Source organism: Ctenopharyngodon idella, chromosome 10, assembly GCF_019924925.1.
Source record: "Ctenopharyngodon idella isolate HZGC_01 chromosome 10, HZGC01, whole genome shotgun sequence".
NCBI lineage: Eukaryota > Metazoa > Chordata > Actinopteri > Cypriniformes > Xenocyprididae > Ctenopharyngodon > Ctenopharyngodon idella.
Genome location: NC_067229.1, coordinates 17,215,090 through 17,233,663, shown reverse-complemented (window position 1 = coordinate 17,233,663; position 18,574 = coordinate 17,215,090). Strand labels below are relative to the sequence as shown.

General features: G+C 35.9%; 1 protein-coding gene across 5 annotated transcripts in view; it reads right to left on the bottom strand.

Annotated features, from left to right (window-relative positions):
- The window catches only part of add3a (adducin 3 (gamma) a), a 103,301-nt gene extending 86,045 nt beyond the window's left edge, over positions 1-17,256 (bottom strand). Inside the window, exon 1 of one of the 5 annotated variants that reach the window (XM_051911515.1) lies at positions 17,108-17,256. The gene's annotated coding sequence lies outside the window, so the exon portion shown is untranslated. The remainder of the gene's footprint in view (positions 1-17,107) is intronic. The other 4 variants (XM_051911514.1, XM_051911509.1, XM_051911513.1 and 1 more) reach the window with 4 other exon arrangements.
- Between the last annotated feature and the right edge of the window lie 1,318 nt (positions 17,257-18,574).

The following is an 18,574-nucleotide window of genomic DNA, read 5'->3' as shown; positions in this document are numbered from 1 at the left end:
CTGTACATGGTGAAGCTCCAATAATAGAAGGGAATTCCATGTATTTGGAATTAGCATAAACGTCCATCCATAATTTGGCTGTAGCACCACCTTCAGAAGGCTTTGGCGCTCTTATTTCAGCACACAGTAGTAAACTTGATCCTATTGGTCATTAACACATCCATAAATACCCACTGTAACATACACAATCATTATCGAAGAGAATGAACTTGTGAACTGCCATTCCTAGCTCAGAGTCATCCATCAACAGCCAATAGAAATTTTAAAAGATCTCCCAGTTCATTGGTTAAATTTAGACATATTTGATTAACATTCTCAAACTCCCAATGATTCTTCATGATACATTTTAATGTTATATGCAGAAAACATTTATTCCAAGATGTGACATTCAATTATTTGTGAGGTATTGTTAGTTTTGTATGTGACACTCAACAGAAACACACATCAAGCCTTGTTTGGGTTTGTCATATGCACCTTTCAGATGAAACACTAATGCATTGTTTGTGAAAATAAACACTCGCCAAGTGCAAGTCAAAACGACGGTGTTTTTGAACAAATCTGATTCAAATATTCATAAGACTCACTGGTTGCCACCTGCTGGTGTAATTTTGTAACCTACAGAAAGAATCAGCAGAGAAAGCACACTGAATCTGAATGAGTCTTTTTTTGTGAACAGAAAATGATTCCAGTGACCGGGATGAATCAAAATCCCCATTACTAGCTGCTAAAGCACTTGGGTTCATATTCACCAAAAATCTTAAGGCTAAAAGTTGCTCCTAATATGGAAATTTAGAAACAAAACAACTCTTGAAAATTAGAGGCGCGCCACTCCTAATTTTAGAATTTTTCATCTAAGAGTAATTCACCAAAAATGAATGCTTTAATGTAATTGCAGGACTTCTAATAAAAAATATATATTTGTGAAAATGACCCCTGGTGTTTGTAGTAGTACAGTAGGTAACTGAAAAAACTTTTTAATCATGATTTAAAAAAAAAAAAAAAAAAAAAAAAAAAAGTTTTAAATCATCATCATCATCAAGAGTCGCCTATAAAGGTTTGAATCAGGAGAGTTGACTATAAGTGTTTCTCAACTGGTGGGTCGCAAGACCATTTTTGGTTGGTTGCGGAGTTTGTAGTCAAAGAAACAACAACAACAACAACAAGACTCATTTACTTTTATTTTGAAAGACGTGAGTGAATGCTGTTGACTTCTGCAGAGGCTTTGCTCTTCTGTCAGTTTTTCTATGTAAACGCACTAGACAGACATGTTTGACCATTGAGCTCATGTCTTTTGCAGTGTCTTATGCATGACACAGCATCCTAAAAACACGACGCTCAAGTTAAAAAAGACCTTCCATGGTTATTTTTCCCTATTTCACTGACCGTTGTTTGTCTTGCATTGTCCTGTTTTAGTATCTGCTGTCAGATAAGATGTCAGTATCATTATTCCAATGTTCAAGTTAGTCAGTGTGAGTGAAATTCTTACAATTTATGTGTAGCCTGTGTTAAGCAAAGTGGGACAGTACTTGTGTGTATATCAACCATTTTTTGAGAAATAAATTAGCTTGGTTTAAATTCCTAATAATTTGGACCGCAGCTTAATGGCCATGGGAAAATGTGCACCCCAAGACCAAACTCCAGTTGAGAACCATTGGACTATATGAAGCCATAATCTCAATTCCCAGCACTTCAGAATCGATTATTTTTGACACGGACTTCCTGCCATACAGATCTTGCATCCCTCCCCACCCCCCAGTGACATACTGAGCTGTTTGTTACCAATATGCAAGAAAAAAATAAATCTAAAATGTAATTGTCATGGCAACAAACATTTTTTATTTCTTTAAACAAACGGCAAAATACAATTGCGTTATACTTTCTCATTTCACTCATCATTAGCAGGTGTGGCAAAAAGTAACTTTTGGTCCCTGTTTGTTAATACAGAGATGTGATTTGGCACTCGACAACAGGAACTATGGGTAGGGTGTGTCCGCCCAGGCAGATGAGTCGTTATATTTAGGTTATTTTTTTCTTTTTACGCAATCAATTCAATAGAGCACATTTCCTTTGTGGGCGGGATGCCATACACCACCCTCAAAGTCACGGTCAGAGGGTCACACACGTACGCATATAAACAGACAAGCTTATTTAAAGAGATTTTCTTCGTAATGGAATATTAATTGTGTGTGAAGTTTTACAATCCTTTTTTACAATCCTTTTTTATGTGTAAGTACATTACAGAGCAGGTTTCTTTTCGTATGCAACGGAAAAACTTGAATAAAATGCTGTTTTGCAATACTCTGTAACAAGTGGCTGTAAAAATAATACACTAACTGCACTGATCCAGATGAAACATCCATATACAAATACACAACATATACATGTGTATAACTTCAGGCTAATTCCACACCTGAAGATGCTCTCTGCGCATTCCTGGGAAAGCTGAACTGTTTTAGCTGGAGGGAGGGATGTATGGCTGCCAGCACGTATATATCTTCATTAGTACACATGCGCTCAGGTTTGTGTACTCAACCGTGAGAGATGGCAAAAAAGTAGATTTTCCAAATTCCAAAAGATACAATGACAAATTAAGCCGAGTCAAGGATTAACTTGATGATTCACACCTTCAATTACGTTGTCAAAAAGATGCTAGGCATTAGGGAGGACGTCTTTAGAAAAAAGCTTGACTGAATGCTGTACATTTTAATCTGACCTCAAACTGCTCTGTTCCTTGGGCCGTAAAATCAACCTCAACCATGTGAGCTCAGACCCACTTCCTCTAAACTGACTGTGATTTAAAATCTTAGGATTCGTAGACCAGATCTGAGTCTCTGTGTGATTTAAACCTTACCGAGAAGCGAAGTGCTCGGAATCTGACACGTTAAATTAAACAAGTGCCTAGGATCTATCAATAAAGAGAAGAGTGGTTGGATGTCTTTGTTTTCATGACAGTACCGCCTGAGATTCACAAAGGTGGAACCTTTTAATGTTAGACAAAAGGACCTCCTGGGCATTTTATGGATACAAAGCATTGATTTTAAACTGCAACAAAGGCCTGTCGTCCACTGGAAGCGATGCAAAACCACTGTATGGAGCTACATTCAGTCTTGACATGTTTATGTTTGTCTCAAAGCAAAAGATCACAATGATCCAACTTTGGCCTGTGGAAAAGGCCTGTGTTTGGCAGGATCAGTGACATCCAGAGTGATGGATGTTTTTCAGTCCAAATGAAGGTACTTTTGATGCAGTCAGAAATTATTTAACCATTGTGCGACCTTATGGACATTTTTGTCTTTTTCAGTTTTGTTTTTTTGATCATTTTGCCTGTGTTAATGCTAACTGCATAAATTTTGGCACAAGTGAGTATTTTTATTGGAATTTTACTATTTCACCCCACATTTCCTTTAAAAATTCTATTTTGCACTAAGTACACAAAATAGTTCCTCTCAGGGCCTTTTGGACAAAAATGTCCCCATTGAAACCCATTAAAATTGCAATTTTTAATCCCAAGGCCATTTAACTATAAATGTTGTAATCTTTGTTAATAGGCTTTTGTTTTGTTGTCAAGGCTTCAAAATTAAAAAAATTTTACCAGATAGTGCAATTTCACAGGTTTGGCCCATAAAGCAAATACTCACTTTATTCTTGTTTTCTGCTTATGCATATTATAGAGATAATTGGATAAATTATGCAGCTATAATTGTGTGGGTGTGTTGGTATGGATGTCAGAGTGTGGTTTGTATGTGTGTAATAAAAAAAAATTGTGTGTGCATGTGTGCTTGTAATAATTGAGAGATAAAAACTCTACTGCAAATCACAAATCCAACCACTGTGTGTACCAGTGAAGCTTTGCTGGCATCTAATGGGGAAAATTTGGTAATGCGCCCAAACAATATCTTACTGAAAGCTCATTTTTTGAGATATCAACCTCAAATTTGAAACACAACTTTATTAGATTTATGGCTTTGATTTTCTGGCAGTTTTACAGTTCAACTTGTTTCATAAAATATATATGTTATATAAATTATTGTTCATAAATCATTTTCATAAACTTCTGCCTAGGACTGATCGATAAAACGGTATCGATATTTATCGACGGTACGTCTTAATCGATAATGATAGAAAAAAAAATGTTCGATATAACTCTCAATATAGTTTCACTTAAATGCATTAAAATGTAAACAGACATGAAGTTCGGTTGCATGAACAACTCTCAAGCTCGCTCCGTCCCTGGGTCACAAACAGACGCGCTACGAGTGACACGCAAACAAGTTGCTGTGGAGTTCAGATGTGCAATCAGCACGTGAAATCAGAACACACAAACACATGAAAATGAGTGCTGTACCTGCCGGTGATGAGGAGATTGTGAATAAAAAAGCACATATCAGCTCGTCAGTGTGGCAGTTTCATGGTTTCCTTACATCTTACAGTTGATCTAGGCCTAGTTCAAAGTTCGTCTTGAGAAAGCAGTCATGTTGGTATTAACAGCTGCACAAAGTGTTTTCAGCCACACAGTAGCTTTATTTCTGTGCTACAAATATTCAAATTATCAAATTATCTAAATTAGTTTAGATAAAACACTAATGTCTATGTTATCGATCAAAATAAAGCAAATCAGCTTTAGAAAGAAACTTGAACATGCTGAAAACGGACGCATTTATCGATTACATGGTTTCACCACCAGGTGGCGACAAGTCACTGTTAGAAAATGTATTTGACGTTGAATCTTCGTTCAACAGATTCTTTCAAATACACTGATTCATCCAGTAATGAAACAAGAGTATTTATGGGCGTCATTGAATCATACACCCAAACAGAATTTTTTTTAAATAATTAATTCTAATATATTTAAAATTATTTTAAAATATACTGCAGCAATTAAGATTTTGTAAGAACTTCTAGTAAATTACATGTTATTTCGTTTAGTTGACATTTAGAATTGTGATCTCAGTTTGTTTCAAACAAAAAATTCTCAATTTATACAGAATTGTGCAGCTCTAAGTTTCTTTAACACTTATTTATTTAATCTTCATATAAAATATAAGAAAGATTTGTTTACATTTTATTTAGCTTTGTTTTAAAAATGATTTGTTGTTTGCCTTAATTAAAAATGCATTGGTTAAATTCAAACATTTTTTACTACTAAAATTTTCTCAATAATTATCAATACCGATCAATATGAAACATTATATTGTGATAATTTTTTTTAGCTGTATCGCCCAGCCCTACTTCTGCCAAGGGTCTTCTTTAAAATGAGACCAAACTTAAGTCTGTGCTCCCAAACTTCAAATTTATTTTTTTTTTTTTTTTTTTTGACATGGACATTTTTGTCCACTTTATGGACCTATGTATAACTTTTTTTAATTGACGCAAAAGGGTTAAATATGCTACCGTTCAAAAGTTTGGGGTCTGTAATATCTTTGAATGTTTTTGAAAGAAGTCTCTTATATGGTCACCAAGGGTGCATTTATCTTAACAAAAATACTGTAAAAACAGTAATATTGTGAAATATTATTACAATTTTAAAAAAACTCTTGTACATTTGTAAATATTGTAAAATGTAATTTATTCCTGTAATCAAAGCTGAATTTTCAGCATCATTACTCCAGTCTTCAGTGTCACGTGATCCTTCAGAAATCATTATAATATGCTGATTTGCTGCTCAAGAAATATTTATGGTTATTATCAATGTAGAATTTTGAAAACAGCTGTGCTGCTTCATATTTTTGTGGAAACTATGATTACATTTTTGATGAATAAAAAGTACAAAAGAACTTGAAATAAAAATATTTTGATAAATGTCTTTACTGTCACTTATGATAAATTTAATGCATCCTTGTTGATTAAAAGTATTAATATCTTTAAAAAAAAAAAAATTACTGACTTTTGAAAGGTAGTGTTTTAACAAATAAAAATGATATCAATCAATTTGGTGAGATGGAAATAACAGCACAATTTTAAAAAGCTGTGTTTAAATTTAAAAACATACTTTCAATCAATTTACAAAATACATATTTAAATGGTTCACACTTATTTGTAATTATTTTATCATGATTATCATAGTTTTAACACGTGTACAACAAGATAAAGTGCCTGACGATGATGAAACACCCATATACAATATTTACCAAAACACAAGAAAAAATACGAATAAACTCAACTACTTACACCTGAAATTATCTCATGTTTGGTTTTAGCTCACAGAGGGGTACCAACACAATAACAGTATTTTAGACCACATTTTTAAGCAGAAAGAAAGACAGACATGATGGCCACATCTGGAAGTGATTGTGCTGCTCTCAGCAGATGTGAAATGACAGTGATTGGGCCCATTAAACTCCTGACCTGGAACATTTTTACTAATGTGGTCCCAACACAGACACATGCCCCCCGGGGTCAAGCCTCACCCTAAACACCACCAAACAACATTATTACCCACACAAACTACATCTGAGTTGTTTGAGCTAGTAACTGTCAAACCACAGCTACATCCCTCCCAATACCACCAGCAAAGTAAAATTGTTACAAAACATTAATAGCTAGCATGAAAATGGCCTTGTTTGTAAGCGCATGCAATCTCTTTTTAATTAAAATGAAATTTTAATCACCATTTTAATTTATTTTATTTAGTCTGATTTGAATCTCTTGCATAAGACGTCTGGCTTCTCAGACCCAGCATGCACAAAACTGGCTGGGACATCAAACGGTTTAGTTTCAAACTCATTTGAGTCAGCTCTTGGCATCTCTTTCTCATTTTTTTTCCCTCACAGGGTACGACCTCGTAACCATGGCGAAGGACTGCTAATATCAATGCAAATGGATTCTTTGCTTGCAGGAATTCAGCTGGACTGGAGGAACCCCGAGTGCCACTCGAGAGGAGGAATCGACAGAGGAGCCTGTGCATTTTCATTCCCACAGTCCAGAAACTTAAAACCAAAAACTATAAAACCAGACAAAAATAAACAGTTTATACAGCTTCTATATTCAGTCCTAAAAATGGCTCGGAGGAATAAATCCAGGAAGTGAAATTCAAAAAGGGAATGGAGATCCAGTTCAAAATGTAGAGGATTTCCATCTTTTATCCACATAATAGCCACCAAATGCTATGCAAATTTCATACATTGGTGGGATTTTCTGAATCTGTGGTTTAAAAATATATGTCCCCAACTAGAGTGAATCTCTGCTATTTCCACAACTGTCTATAATGGATACTGTAAACTTGCGTAAACTTCAGAAGAAAAGTCTAGTCCCTTCATCAAAAATGTAGGGATTCATCGTGATCTTGTTCTTGCTACTCTAAAGAGCGTTTCTTAATCAAATATCACTATGCTATTCTGGTAGGCTATGCTGTTAGCTTGTTTACCAAAGGCTAATGGATAAAACAACAAAGAGGAAATATTTGTGCCAGGTTCTTAGAAATGCACTCTTTTAGTTTAAAAACTTTCACCATTTTCATCAAAAGTTTAAATATAAATACTTTTTAGAAGAAGTTTTAAAAATTATTGGAGTACATTTTACAAGAAAATACTATTTCAGTCTTTCTACTAGAGTTGTCAAATGTACCAAAATGTGGCGCTTTGAGCACTGTTGAGCGGATTTGTAAACAATTCTGATTGGCCATTGTGTTCACGCGCTCATCAGATATGTCTGTGATTGGCTACAATGATCAATGCACGGTAGCATTTGAATTTGAATGTGGAAGAGTTTGAAAGCAGGTGACTGGTCCACGATAGACACCCGTTTTTAAACGCTCCCGTGTGTATCAGTGTAAGCGCTTGGTAAAGTGCGTCATTGATGACTATTTACAACATAGTTTTGAAGCATTGATCATTGAAGCCAGTCACAGACATATCCGATGAGCACGTCAACACAGTGGCCTATCAGAGGTGTTTACGAATCCGCTCAACAGCACTCAATTTTTTTTAAATTTCAGTACCGACTTGGTACTGAAGTCGGTACTTTTGACAACTCTACTTTCTACTTCAAAATTTCATGTTTAATTCATTGTGTTACCATTTATTAGAGCTGCACGATTAATCATTAAAAGATCGCAATCTCATTCCTAAATGACAACGATTTGCCTGTGTCTTGACAAAATCACAGCGGAACATTAAAATCTGTGTTGGCGTTGCCGCTGAGCCAGAGAGCAGTTATCATGTATAGGTATTAAACAGCTTCACAAACAGTCTTTTCAACCACAGTATCATTATTTCTGTGTTACAATCAAAGGAACAAGTACTGGGATAAAAGTTTATTGTTCGATCAAAATAGAGCAGATCCCCTTTTGAAAGTAAATAGGAGCTTCAAATAACGATTGTATCATTACATCATTGCACCAGCAGGTGCCGACAAATTACTTAAAAAATGTATTTGTCATTGAATCATTCACCCAAGAGATTCATTCAAAAACATTGATTCATCCAAAACAATTGATAAAACAATTGAAGTACTTAAGAGAGTCATTGAATCATTCATTTGAACTGATTGTTTTTTTTTAAATAACTCATTCAAATGGATGATTAACACTTTTAATTAGACTGCAGAAATTAACATTTTGTCAGAACCTTTAATAAATTACGGTATTTTGTTTAGTTGTCTGCTCAGAATCATTTGAGAATCACAATCTCTATTTGAAACAAAAAAAATCGTGATTCTCAATTTACCCAAAATTGTGAAACTCTACTATATATCTATAATTAATTTTGAAATTTACTAGCATGAAAATTGTGTGTGAAAATTGTTACTACACCAATTTGTTTTTCGGCATAATAACATTTGCACCTTGAATCTTAATAAAAAATAAAGTTTGCATGTTTCTGCACATTTGCACCACATGACTTTGATTTGGCAGATACAACAAAATAAAATTTTTCAAAAATCATGCTCCACATAGCTGCAAATTAAACATCAAATTCTGACTGGTCATGCTTTCAGCGAGGACAGAAACATAACTTGACTCTGAAAACTTGTCGCATCTCTGAAGGACGTTGAGAGTGTAAGAGGACATGGAAAAGATCTCTTGGACAAGACATAAGCCCATTCAAAGTCTGTGAAAGGAGTCCTTAGTGTCACATCCAAAGCGATCTCATGGGGTCTGTCCTCCTCTCATTTCCTGTGGTGGGATAGAGTTGTGTTACAGGCTGTGAGAACCATATCTATGGGGCCTGTTTCCACCCACACATGTATAAAGAGATTATTCTGACCCTTATCCCACAGAGACGCCATTCCTGACAATGATGCTGTCTTATGCACCGGCTCATCCAATTATATTATAAGACTTGCTCGTGTTGCGCTCTGTCATTTAGCTTGTTCATCTATAATCGAATAACCCCGCAGAACAACATGTGGATATGTCTAAGACCACATTATGCTGCTCTGCGCAGTTTTGTGGGTTTATAAATCTTGTGTTTGACTGGTAAACTACAGAAATCTGGAATTTCAATGCAGACATTCTTCTCCTATGGACTTTAGGCTGTATAACTCTAGTTTAAGGGGGGTTTCCAATGATAATAAGAGATATTCCTCTCTTAAATGTTAGGCCTATTTCTTAGGTCAAAGACATCAAGAGAAAGGACATTTCCATGTGTTGACTACAACCTCCTATGTCCTTAACCTTAAAAAGCTGATGCAAAAAATCAATGCTTTTGGCCTTAGGACAATTCACAAATGAATGACTCTTGAGAGATGGCTGCTGTAATGAATTGGAGTCAAAAAGACTCAAAAACTCACAAGTAATGGCTTTGAAATCACCTGAATGAATTATTTGTTCATTCACAGAAACAGCATCAGTCTGTGACCACCCGTCCCGCATTTTGCGGGACAGTCCCGAAATTGGGAGCTTTGTCCCGCGTCTCGCAAGACGCAAGTAGTGTCCCGCATTTCAGTTATGTCTGTATTATTATTTTTTCATACCTGAAATTACATTAGGCCTACCACCGTAAGAAATGTAATAAAACTGTGACTGGCATTGAAAAATCTATTTGTGCAGCCATCAAGTTCTAGATGTGAAAATAACCAAACAAGGGTGCGTTTCCCGAAAGCATCGTTGGTGAACCATGGTTGTAAGTCCCATTGAACTCTATTGGTAACGACGGAACTTGCGACCATAGTTCACTTTGGGAAATGCACCCCAACGCAATCATAGAGAGAGGTTTTCCCGCTGATAACAACTGAGTAGACAGCGCAAAGGAATAAGTGCGGGCCTCATCGGTCAGTAAAACTCGGTGTAAACAGCTACACCAGCAAGGATTTCTTCTCACATACTGGATAAGAACCTCAAGAGCTGCTCAAAGCTGCCCAAATTGATGGTTTAAAGCTTGTAATCATCCATCCTGATGGCAAATATTTCAAACGAACATGTGCTGATCCCGTGGATGCTTGAGAACCTACGGAAAAACACGAGATATTCTCCATTTTAACCAATAAAAAACTTGATTGCAACTTTCAGACACGACTTTCTACTCACATTAATAATTCATTTAAGGCGGTTTCTATGGCGTTATTATAATGAAAAATGTTGAGAGCGCATCAAATGCGTGAGCAGGAATCTCTCCACTCACAGGCATTCCCTTCTCGCGCAAAACTAGACGCGCTCTCTCTCGCTCGCTATTACATGTGCGTGCTCCCAGTCCCACTTTGGGGACATTCTAAAACGCTTAACGTGAAAAACGCTTAACGTGGCTTAATGTACTAAGTGATATTAACAGACCAAACTTAGTAAACATCATACTAATAAAGTATACTACAGAAAAGCAGTTGAGCCCAGAATTTGAACGCAACGCGTTTAAGTTCACGTTAAGCGTTTTCCTCCCATAGAAAACACTTAACGTGGCTTAATGTACTAAGACAGTGATATTAAATGATCAAACTCAGTAAACATCATACTAATAAACCATACTATGTACAGCAAAGCAGATGAGCCCAGAATATGAACGCAATTTAATTAAACATTGTTTTCCTCCCATAGAAAACCGTTATTAGAAAAGGCTTTTAACATCGCTTAATGTAGCCTACTAAGTGATATTAAAAGATCCAATTCTGCACAAAACAATTATTCTGTATAGTATGCTTTATTAGTGTTTACTAGCTAAGTTTGGTCTTTTAATGTCTTAATGGGAGGAAAATGCTTAATGTGTAATTAAACGTGTTGTGTTCATATTCTGGGCAAATCTGCTTTTCTGTACATAGTATGCTTTATTAGTATGGTGTTTACTAAGTTTGGTTTGTTTATAACACCGCCTTAGTAAATTAAGCTACGTTAAGCTTTTCCACATTAAGCGTTTTCACATTAAGCGTTTTAGAATGTCACAAACTTGGTCCTCCTTCATGTGCACTCATGAATCTAGAATTGTCTTCTCTCCAGGATTTAATGTTGCCGCAACATAATGTGGGCACCCACCAGCAGAAACATTAATCGGCGCACATGCCAAGTTTGCCAACGAATGTAAATCAATATTTACATAGCATAATAGTAGTAAATTTCTCTGTCTCACACGTGTCCCGCATTGTCCCGCAAAATCACATCTACTGTCCTGCAACAGATCAATAGCCAGCTGGTCACCCTATATCAGTCTCATTTACTAACATAGATGTTTGTAATTAAAACTATTTTACTATTTATTATTGTACTATTTTAAGTCAAGAACATTAAAATATTTCTCAAAAATAGCTTTGTTTTTGTAGTAAAAAAAACAATGCTAAAATATTAAATGTTCTTAAATTTTGGCGCCACTTTTACAAACACTTTCGCCATTTTCACTACGTTTACACCTACATTTTCATGTTTCAAATTTTACAAAATTGGGTAGAGTGGGGGAAAACGCCCCCCTTAAGGAAAATGTGACATTACAGTGAAACAAAACATAAATGTGACTAGAATTGCCATCCCGGTTTTGAGTGACTATGGCAGGAGTTATTCACCAAATACTAAAATTGCTCAGCCTTCATAATTAATTAGTATTTTGACTGAAAATATTTTTGTACAAAGAAGGCGTTTTGCCCCAGCGGTGGGGTAAAACGCCCCCCAAGGTGGGGTAAAATGCCCCCTTTCTTACCAACCAGTTTGCTTCATAGATCAACAGCAAAATGAACAGACTAGTTTTTAATCTCTAAAAGTAAAAGGCAAGTAATGTATCAACATGTATCAACATTTCTTTTATATGTCCGCATCTATATGGAGAGAAAAAATATATATATGAGGTTGAGATTTCTACACTAGGCCTTTATGGGGTTGATAATTTATGTATTTGTTCACCACTATCACCAAGACAAACAGAAAACCCTAAATAAATATTAAACTTATAAATTTGTATATTTATGTAGTGAAATATATTCAATAAATGCATTCAAAGCCACTATGTTTTATCACTGGGTCACCTAACCACCTTCCATCAGTGAGCTAACTGTGCTATCAAGCTAGCCTAATGCTCACTTGAGGTAATTTTTTTTTTATTTTGTTCAAATATTTAGATTTTACCACCTAGTTATACTGCATTAAGTGTAAAACAAAGGATTTGATAGACAGAAATATGTTATTATAGTAATTATGATCGCCTCTGGGGGGCGTTTTACCCCTCAGCGTAGGGGGCGTTTTACCCCACAAGCTATTTTTTTTTTTTTTTAAATTAATTTTTAAAATATAATTATATTCCTTATAAATAACACATCCTCTCAAACTACAGACTTCACTATTAATCTATCATACATCACTGTGATATCCTGCAGAACAATATTCTCTTAAACACTTGTTTACTAATATCTGAAAATTATAGCGCTTACTATGTAATCCTCTTCTCTTCAAATACGTCGCTGGTGTCAGCTTCTCCAAGGAGATTTGTTTATCCCCGTTGTCAAACGTAGTGCATAGCAACAGTGAAAATGTATCTTGACCCCCCTTAGTGGTTATTTTGGGAAAAACAGGTGGGGGGCGTTTTACCCCAGGGGGTGTTTTCCCCCACTCTACCCTACTTCATAATTTCATAATCAAATCAAAACACATTGGAAAGGTCTGAGACTCGAGGTGCCATATTTGGCCACTATTTTGTGATAGAAATGATATTGTAATGGTATCATAAAATAACAGTATCGTGTTACAAAAAATTACATTATCACAAAAGTACTGGGACAAAATATTATAGTTCGAATTAAAATACAGTCGTCTACACTAGCGATCAAAATAGAGCAAATCACGTTTTGAAAGTAACTTGGTGCTTAACGATTTTATCATTGCATCATTACACCAGTAGGTGGCGACAAGTGACTGTTAAAAAATGTGTTTCTCATTGAATCATTTGTTCAAGAGATTTATTCAAAAATGCTTATTCATCATCTAGTAAAGAAAGAAGTGTTTATGAGTGAGTCACAAGACTGCAGCAATTAACATTTTGCCAGAACTTATAGTAAATTACATGTTATTTTTTTAGTTGTCTGTCCAGAGTCATGGGAGAATCGTGATCTCTATTTGAAACAAAAAAAAAATTGATTCTCAATTTATCCAGAATCATGCAGCTCTACTACTAATAATTCAGATAATCAACAACTAGTCAACTTTGAAAATACGTAGGCATTTCCCTAATTTAAACCAAAGGATTAGCAGCACAGAACACATTTACATACAAAAGTGCTCAGCTGCAACTTTTCAGTTGCTGTGCTGCATGCAAATGGTGAAAAAGAAAATGATAAAACAAATCCAAAATTAAACTCATATGGAGCAGCAAGACCAAAGACAGCGAGAGTAACTTACACAATAAAAACAACACCACCAGCACTAACACACGCTCCACACATCCTCAAAACAAAATGAAAAGTTTCCATGGCAGAACGCAGTCAGCATGTGGAGCTCATATGTTTCTGATAAGCGTTAATGGGGAACTGTGAGGTAATGATGAAGTCATGCTTGTCCACTGGACAGGTTCAAATAAAAGACTGGTGCTTTCCAAATGGTTTCATACTTACTCAAGCACTGACACACACAGGCAACACACACACACACACACAGAGAAATGAGACTGGCTCACAAAGCTAGTCAGGGCAACAGAAGATAAAATTATGGTTTCAATTTGTGTTTCTCTCTATACACTGCTGGATAACAGATACTCCAAATGCATCTCTATATGTATCTGACCTCAGAAAACATTCTCAGTCAGTTGATGGGTTTTTTCCTGATCTGAAGAAGAAAAACAGAATGAAGCCTGTTCATCTGCAATATTCATGCGCTCATGAAAAATGCGTGAAGAGAGACAAGCAGACACACCCATCGAGCCAGAAAATATATCAAAGGAGAAAGGCTAAAAAATGGTTTAAGAACTCAAATTCTAGCATTAAAGATAAAAATGTGCAACATTAATTTAAAATCTAGTCGATTTTAGCGACAGTCCAGAAAAATGTTTATCTACACAAACGAAGGCCACTTTCACTCAGCAACAGGATATGGTTGTCAGTTCAATATTTGATGGTCAAGTCACTGTTCTCCACTGGAGCTGCTTCCATCAGTTTTATTTTATACGTGCGACTCAAATGCTCCACTCTCCACCCAGATATAAAACCTGCTGGTTAATGAAGATTTGACAGATGAACTTGCAAATCTTGTCATGTCAAATGTGATATAGTCTCTGCAACGTCTGATGCATAAGGCACACAAAATGGAAAACATTTCAGAAGTTTCGAAGTCGTCATCTGATTGGTTGAATTCTCCAGGAGTTCTGGGAGATGAGCGTGTTGCGTTCTTTAATGGTCCGCCTGGAAACAAAGCCGTCGTGATGCCAAACCCCCTCATGGAAAAAGAAAGCCATCCTGTTTACAACTGTGACAATGAGTGCTTATCAGGATCAACTAAACGTTGGATTGTCAAAAGTTTGTTCCACCATTGTTGCAGTAAACTTGCACAATGTTCTTGAATGAATTGGCCACCAGTCTGTTATTGTGGGGACATCGAATTTACATTTTCATGCCCCTAAACATGACAGTCAGATGTCCTCTTGGGCGGTTCTTGGCCAATGAAAGTTGCGATGGAGTCTTTTATGGACGTCACCATCTTTGATATTACTTTGGTCACTGTCGCTATGGTTACTGTTTATAAAATACAGGCTTGACTCTTGTTGAACGTTCATACAGACAGTATTCAAGATGCTATTGTAAGTTGATGTTTGAACAGGACATTTCAATGAACGAGACAATGATACGCATCCATTTTCTTTCTCAATTGTCTATATAAGCAACCGTGTTTACGAGGATACTCACAGATACGGGCATTGACATAATTTTGCGTGTCAGTTCAAGCTCAAATAGACGCAGAAGAGAACAGAATTCTGTGCTGTCTGTGTGCGCACAGAAAACAGCGCACAAGTTCCGAATTGAGTTGGCCATAAACAACACAGACATTGAGATGGATGCCAAATCTTGAATATTGCCTTCAAATGTGCTGCACAAATCCTAAAAAGTGAAGCCAAAGCATTTTGATCACCCCCTGGTGGCTGGCTGCAGTATAGGTCGTAAACCCTTGGACGCAAGCCAAACTAAAAAAAAAAATCTGATTACACTTCAAATAATTTTTTTCCAAAGATCATTTCTGTCATTTTAGGTAGTTCTTATCACGCAAACGTATGTTCAAGTGTTAATTTCTCCAATAAGTTTGGCTTTAGTTAGTTATCTGATGCTATAAAAATAGGGTGTAATGTCATGATTGACAGCTGTGCTTGCAATTGAGCCTGTGGGAGTGGGAATGTGGGCTCCACTACTGCACAGACTCAGGATCTGAACGATGTAATCGGCAACGGCCGTTACTGGGATATTTTGGCTTAATTTTTCTGCAGTGGAAGGAAGCGGAGAAACGCTGTCCATCTTTTTTACAGTCTATGATTTGCTTACATCCTCCCTACCTAGACTGCAATTTTGGGCATAATAAGCATAGAGTACAGTACACCTAAGATGCCATAAATGCTGAACAGGAAGGCAGCTCACTAGGATTTGAGACAGAGCCAAACACATTTTAGTCAGCGGCCTGAATATGAACAGAGGGCAAGTTCAGGCTTAATTAAATATTAAAAGCTTATAAGAGGCTTTATTGCACTTTTATTGCACATACACACCTTGCCCTGCAGACAAATTAATCTTCAAATTTTATATCTCATGTACAAGCTTGACTAAATTAGAATGAATTATGAACCAGGATCTCCAATTAAAGAATGCAAGAATTACTAAAATGCAAGGACAGCTTTAAAAGTGCACAAACACCAATGTATGCGCCTTTGACTTTTGACTATGCATCAGCAGGCCTCAACAATAATGATGGCCTGCAGGCCCGGGGCCAAAGTGAGAGCGTTTTGAGCCTGTTGATATAACAGTCTATAAGCTATTATCTAACGACATTTATTTATGTATTTTAATATATATATTAAAATAAAATGAAAAATTTATATTTAAAATTAATATTTTATATATGGTTTACTTAAAATAGAATACATTATAAAGAAATTATTTTATTTTAAAATTATATTAAATTATGTATAAAGTGTAAAAAATATTAAATATATACGCAAATTTCCATTAAAATACACACGCATATATATATATATATATATATATATATATATATATATATTTTAAATGTATTTGTTTGAAATATTTTACATAGAGAGAATATTTAAAATAGATTACATTATATTTAATTTATCTATACATTTTATTTAAAATTACATTAAATTATATATTTAAAATTATATATACTGACAACATACGCATCAGTGTCTATTTCGCAAACACTAATAATCCACACATTTGCATTCCTCTGATTCATCTGCATCAAGCACACTATTACTGTGATTAAACGCACTGCTGCATCTCCATGACAGCGTCTCTGTTACAACCACAACAACTTCAGTGCAGCGCAGGGAAGGACATACTGTAACTTCAAAGGCACCACTGCGTCCATCACTTCAAACAAGCATCATAAACGGATAAACTGTGCTGCAACTGAAGGCATGTATGAAAGAGCACGAGCACGTTCCCAAGCACAGAGACATTTTCATTAAATAAAGTCACAGACAGCCCTGTGTACTCTAACAGAGGCCTAAATAATACATCCGCGCAAAGTGTATTTAAAGCCGCTTACCTATTACGCGTTTGGGAAGTTGTGCCCAATCTGGTACTTTCATTCAGTCCACGCGCACGTTCAGCCCAGAGAGCTCGAGCGATTTGAACTGTAGTTCGGGGTAGTTGCAGTGAAGAGCGCGTGAGGTCAGTAGCGCTGCGCAGATGACATGAGCGGAGTGATTGACGTCACACACGGGGCTGAACGGCTTCATCTGATCCTCATATGATACCGATCTGCGGTGGGACTGCGACGCGCACTATATGGCAGGAAATCAAGGCTGCTCTACGCTCGTCACGTTTAAATAAGGAGCAAAATATGGCAGACCCCGAAAATTGTAAACTAATGATGGTCTTCAAAAGGGATTTTCAAACTATTTTATTTATTTATTTATTTTTATTTATTTGGGGGGGGGGGGGGGGGATTATATTTAAAATAATTTATTATAATTAATATATAATATATTGAGTCAAATGTTCTGTTAAATGTTTAATTGATTCTTTAAAAAAGACTAAACCTATTATTTTTTCATTTGTACATTTTGCCAACCGTATGTAAATTAATTTGTATTCATTAATTAACATTGTAATGTATTTATACGAATTTCTATGAGCCGATGCTTCCACCTAGTGACCGGAAATGGTATTACATCACAATACCGGAAGCGTGCTTGACCATAACTTAATGCTGTGATTGTGAACTGTCTTTTGGGCACTACTGCATGTGTGAACCTTACCACAGAATTTAAAGAAACAGAGGCATCATATCCAGAAAATTCACCAAAAGCTAAACTTTAAATTATCCACTGGTGAAAATCGTAATTATTGTTTTCTGATCGGTACAGTAAATATATAATAATCAGAGTGTCTTGTATCTGAGAATTATGTGATTTACGTTTGAAATAAGACACGTAACAAACAGGTGGTTCTCACAACTATTAAATAGGTAAACGGGGAAAACATACTGTATCTGAATGAGTTACACTGGCATACGCTGCATTCATATTTTAACAGTCCGTAACACCTAAATCACAGGTGTTCGTCCATTTATATGCATTTTCGAATTGCATTGTGGGACCTTGATCTCTGCCAACTTTTGGCAGCCATAATGTATAAATAAGCAGCACAAAAATGTATCCAACTATTTCAGCGGTAAGTAATTTTAAGAAAATAACACTACAGTTTAAAAAGTGATTGTTGTATTGACATTTTAGTAGTTTGAAATTATGTATTGTTGAATTTTCGTTGGATATCGCCAACTTTTTTCAGAGCAGCGCCATGACAGTACGAAAGCAAGGCTGTGAGGGATAGACTTGCCGTGTTTTCAATGGCGTCTGCTGTAAAAAAAAAAAAAAAAAAAAAAAAAATGTTTTTGCAGTGTTACGTCAGCAGAACAATCCAAAACACATCAAATACATAACAGTGCAACCCACTGAAGAGATGCATATCCCTCACAGCCTCACTGATGAATATGATAAAGGGTCATGGC